The sequence below is a fragment of the Chenopodium album genome, chromosome 27, assembly GCF_948465745.1.
Source record: "Chenopodium album chromosome 27, dcCheAlbu1.1, whole genome shotgun sequence".
In the NCBI taxonomy this organism is placed as follows: domain Eukaryota; kingdom Viridiplantae; phylum Streptophyta; class Magnoliopsida; order Caryophyllales; family Amaranthaceae; genus Chenopodium; species Chenopodium album.
In genome coordinates this window covers 12038062-12043732 of record NC_137860.1, presented here as the reverse complement: position 1 = coordinate 12043732, position 5671 = coordinate 12038062, and the positions used below count along the sequence as shown (strand labels likewise).

Genomic DNA, 5671 nt, shown 5'->3' with positions numbered 1-5671 from the left:
AAGACCTTATGGAGTAGTTGATGGTCCTTTTGGATTGTCTTTTGGGTTTACAAGTTCCTAAAACTTGTTGGCGATTCTTTTGCTCTCTTTTCCTTCCCTTTGGAACGCCACCGTACTTTAGTGTATGATCACAGTGGGGTTCAAGTTTGGGGTCATAGTGCTTGAAATATTCCCTACACACGGGATAAGGAATAAGCAAATACCAACCAAGGGAATCCTACCACCATACAGAGCAACACCATCTTACCACTTTCCCGTGAACTAGGGATTCAAACGTCCTCAAAAGTTCTAAACCGGGGTACCTTAGCTTACAATGTGTCTTATTCAACCCTAAGCATTCTCAAACCATGTAAACCTTCATCAACTAGGAAGATAAGCATTCAAAGACACAACATCATGAAAGGCATACACATCCAAATGAATGAGCAAATTCCAAATCAAAATCATTTCAACTTGTCATAGTCATGTTTGTCACACAACAGGGAAAAACAACACAAAAAGAAGAGGAAGAAATTTAAAAGGTTCACAAACGAGGCATATAATCCAAGTAAATCCCAATCGTCATACAGGTGATCGTTGATAACAACATCAACGATCCCAGGTTCCTTAGAACCAAATTCAAGCAACCTCAAACCATTCAACTTCTTCCTAAGCTAAACCTAAACTAAGAACTCAAAGAAAAAGTAAAAGAGTAAAAACAAGAAAGGTCTCACCGAGAGGTTGGCTTAAAAGAATAAAGGAGCATAAACTCGAGTTCACCAAATGTCACTCCGCTCCAAGCTTCCAAAAAGCAACCTACAAGGCAAGACAAGACACAAAAGAAAACATTAAAAGAGAACAAAGAAAGAAAACAAAAATAAAAATAAAGGAGGGGAAGAAAAATGGTTAGAAATCCTCTGGGTTGCCTCCCGGGAAGCGCTTGTTTATCACTACCACAAAAAGGGGAATACAGAACGCCTAAAACAAGCAATATAGAACGCCTCACAGGCGTTCTTCTGAGGGGGTGCCCTATAAAGTCTATAGAGCACCTCTTGGAGGCGTTCTATATCTAACACTATACAGAACGCCTATCTAAGTTTGGCGCTTCTTATTCTAGGTAGAAAGTAAATAAAATACAAGGAAAACAGAGCTGTCATATTAGGATAGGCGCTCTATAACTATATACAAAGAGAACGCCTATCATAGATAGGCGCTCTCTTTTCCTTTTATTTTTATAAAAAAAAAATATTATTATTTCTATTATTTATCATATAATAAATAATAAATAATAATAATAATAATAATAATAATAATAACAATAATAATAATAATAATAATAATAATATTAATTCGTACCTAAGAAATAAAAAACCAAAAACATACCACTCTATTTTAAAAAAAAATAAATTAAAATACAAGTATTCAATACATGAAGTAATCAAATTATGAGGAATAAAAATTTACATGTACAATTTCTCTAATACAACTACTCCATAAGTAAATTGTAATTGATTATCAATGCTAACAACGATTGCGGAATTAGAAGAGAAAATTAATCCTGATGGTGTCAAGCCTGTAGTCTTCCAGCAAATTCCCACTCCAATATCTGTAAAAATATGCAACTACAAAAGATAAGACCAACTGACAAGCCTCGAAATGACCTCAATCATCCAAACACCCACTTAAACTAATAAGAGCAACCGCAACAAACACCTACAACTGCACAAAATCGGAACAATGCAAATCGCACCAAACATAAACTTCAAATTTATAGTAATTTCAAAATGAAAATAAAAAAAATTATATCTAATATAATTGAAAAATAAAATACAAATCTAGAGTTGAAAAACAGAAATTACTCAAATTAGACAAGTAAAAAACAATAAATAAATAACTTGTTCATACAGTACTTTGTATAAATTGTTTTATAGAAATCTAAGACAATAGCAAAGAACTTTATTGAACTAACATTGCCATACTAGATGTATTAGGTAAAATCAGACAATACCTAACTTCATTAGAGAAGAAAAATATCATAATAAAACCCAAAATACACCTCCAATTTGTCTAAAAATTAGAGCATTGCCGATAAATTCCATTATTAACCGACTCGAAATATATACCAAAGAAGTGTATACTATACATAATTTGAACAGTTGAGTTATAAAACCCACAAAACAATTCGTGAACTTTTTACCTTATAATCGAAAATTGAGAATAACGAAAGCCTCGAATTCCAGTATATGAAATTGCTTTGAAAAAGAAAATTCGACTTTGAAGTTGAAAGAGAGCAAGATTTGTAGATAATCTGTTGTACTTTTTGCCTATTTGATGGGTATGTCAACTTCATTCACAGGTTTGCTAGAGCTTCAAAATTGGTAGTAGAAGGAGAGAAGGAGAAAAACTAGATTGAGGCATGAAATTATCAGAGAAAGGAAATGGGTTAGAGAAGAGGAAATAACTAAAATGAGAGGGAGGGAAATGACGGCTTGAGGCCTTGAGGGGAAGGAGTTAGGGTTTGAGTGGTATATGCCGATTTTTTTTTTCAATTACAATACTTATAGAAAAGTTAACTAAAAGAGGCGCTCTATATTGTTTAGTGTAAATTTGAATTTATCATATAGAATTGTTAACTTAGATAGGCGCTCTATAGGTTTTAACATACAAAGCGCCTATCTTACATAGGCGATCTGTATAATTCTAGAGATCGCCTGTGCAACTTGACCGATGTGTATTATGTGTTACTTATTCCCTATTTTGTGGTAGTATGGTCTCTAGCTTGACCCTTCACCTCATTCAAGTGGAATAAAGAACATCACCCTCATCAACTTGAGGATTGAATCATAGATGCCCCCAAGATTGAGAACTAGCGCTCCTTGAGGTCTCACATCACCACAAGGGAAAGGAGGGAATGAATCAAGAGCCAATGGTGGCTTATCTTTTCTCTTTCTCTTCTTCTTGTCGTTTCTTCTTTTTCTTTCTCTCTTCTTTCTTTTCCTTCAAAAAGGGCGATGAAGCTTAAAATCCTCAATATTAGGAAGGGCAATCTCACGTTCCTCAAGAGCCTTCAAACTAAGCGGGAACTTCAAGGAAGTCATCATACCTCATTGTCACCTTATCATCACATGGAGGTAAGCTCTCATTATCCATCACACCATCGACCACATCAACTCTATATACGCTCACCACCATAGGGCTCTTCAAAACAACATTCTCAACTAGCCTAAAAGGGAAGGGAAAAGGGCCTTCAAACTTGTTTGGTTCACTAAATCAAATGGCTCCTCATTTTGTTCTTGAACCTTCTTCTCAACCACATCCTCTACAACCTTGTCTTCCTTACTTTCATCCTCCTTGCAAGTTTCGGGTTGATAAGTGTATGAAGGGTTAGTAGATGATTATCAGGGGAGTTTTGTGGTTAAATGGAGAGATGAAATTTTGGCTAGTTGGGAATCTACAACTTCATTGTGAGATTTGATCTCTTGGAATTGTTGAGTGATAATCCGACGTTGTTGAAGAATTTGGGTTTGAGTGTGGTCGGGTGGCGATTGTTCTTCATACGCTTGAGATATATGTGATGATGTTGAACTTGAGAGTTTCCTATTTGGTAGGAAGGGTAGTAAAAATTTTGGGTTGGTGGATTGAAGAGAGGTCCATCTTGGGGGTAGGAGTTTTCTTGCCTTGGAGCTTGTTGAAGTTGTTAGGATTGAGCTTGGGTTACAAACTCTTCTTCCCTCAAAGTCAAAGCTTCACTATGCTTGGGATTAAACTCTCTACAATACGATGCATCATGATCCGTCCCATCACAACAAGCACATGAGAAATCAATCATTTGTGACGGTTTTGAACCCAAACCAACACTTGAGTTCAACTTGGAAAGACCTCTGTTCAAGAGCTCAACTATGTGCTTAAGTTGACCGACTTTCTCCAACTCATAAATATCACCTTGCTTTCCTTGGACCTTCTTTGACCTCCCCAAGAATAGCTAGTAGCCACCTCTTCAATTGTAGCTTCAACTTGGCTTTGAAGGATCTTAATCAATTGGCTACCGGCACCCACATCTAGATTGGTTCTTGACATTGGCTCCAAACCATCATAAAAGAATCTCATGAGCAAATTATGGTTGAATTCATGATGAGGACATGCTCTAATCAAATCCTTAAACCTTTCCCATGCTTCCCTAAGAGTTTCATCCGGTTCTTACTCAAAGGAAGCTATCTTCCTCCTCATTTTTGCGGTTTGTTCATCGGAAATGAACCTCTTGAGAAAGGCCTTCGCAACTTCCTTCCATGTGGTGAGAGAGTTGGGCTTCAAAAGCTTGAGCCATTTCTTTTCTCTTCCGGTGAGAGATTTCCAAAAGAGATGCATACGAATGTAATCTTGGCTCACTTCATTTGTTTGCATCATTACACACAACTCAAGGAATCGGTCCAAATGCTCAATGGGGTCTTCACTTGCACTTCCGGAAAATTGCTCAATTTGTACCATCCTAGCATATTGTGGATGGATTGTGAAATTAGACTCGGTGGTTAGGAGAAGTATACCACTCGTGAGCTCATAGACTTCCGGATTTCAAAACTCCCTGAAAAGAAGGTCACCCTCTTGCCTTGCCATATCTCTCTTTGAATACAACAAACCTAAGCACACGATTAGCAATGACAAGTAGGATTAAAAAAGCAAAATAAAAAAAAGAAAGCAAACAAAATGACTCTAACAATAGCAAAAAAAATGTTAAACAAGTCGCTTCCTAGGCAACGGCGCCAAAATTTGATAGGGATTGAGATAGGTCGTCGAACTACTACCCTAATCAAATTAATCTTTAATAATCCTAAACTACCCTAATACAAGTATAGGGGTAAGTATAGGGTTGAACCTAAAAGGAAGCATGCAAGATAAACCTCAAATTCACTAAGCAAGAGTCAAGGAAAGGATAATTTTGTTAATTTTTTTATATTAAAGGCACTAAAACTACAAACAAAGAAAGATAAAATAAATTAAATCAAAAGAGAACGAGGCTAAAGGTACGAGGGTGTCAAACATGATTAGAAAGAGGGGAACAATAATGGTTATCATGATGAACACAAGATTCTACCTAAACAATTTATTCTCATGCAATAGTCTAGGCAAATCAATGAAAGAGGTCTATACTAATTAAGATCATTCTCATGCATCCTATAAGTTACAATCAAATCAAGAGATTAAAGAAGCACAATCCATGAAATTCTACTTTAACAACTCATTCTCATGCAATCATTAAAATAGAGAAGATCTTAATGTAGCTCAAATCACTTTCATGCATTTAAACTAGAGAATATTAAATAAAGTGCCAAAATAATCTCAAGCTATCAAAAATCATATCTTTCATCAATTTATGTCATGAGTTCAATCCAACTATTTTCATTCATCCAATATCAACACATATTTTCCACCCCCCTCCCCCTAGCTAAGAAATTATCCTAAAGAAGGGAGATTAAACATAACAACAAAACCAAAATAAACTCAAGAAAAACAAAACAAAACATGATTAATAATAATGAAAACAACAATAACTAGATAAACTAAAAGGATTAATGAAAATAAGCAACAATAAAACAAATAAATAAAGCTAAAAGAAGGGATTAGAGATTACTAAAGATGAACTTGATTAAAGGTGAAAACTTGAAATTAAAGCTTGATTGGAATGCACTTGACCAAA

The 5671-nt window shown here is 35.4% G+C and overlaps 1 long non-coding RNA gene and 1 other non-coding gene across 2 annotated transcripts; one reads left to right on the top strand and one right to left on the bottom strand.

Moving 5' to 3' along the window:
- Nucleotides 1-460: 460 nt before the first annotated feature.
- On the bottom strand, nucleotides 461-2460 carry LOC145621566 (uncharacterized). Its single transcript, XR_014108443.1, has 3 exons — nucleotides 2177-2460; nucleotides 1444-1585; nucleotides 461-795 (listed from the first exon to the last, which is right to left on the bottom strand). It is a non-coding gene; the product is annotated as an uncharacterized LOC145621566 (long non-coding RNA).
- A 1642-nt stretch (nucleotides 2461-4102) lies between these two features.
- LOC145621834 (small nucleolar RNA R71) lies at nucleotides 4103-4209 on the top strand. The gene has a single exon (XR_014108628.1). It is a non-coding gene; the product is annotated as a small nucleolar RNA R71 (small nucleolar RNA).
- The last annotated feature ends 1462 nt before the right edge of the window (nucleotides 4210-5671 follow it).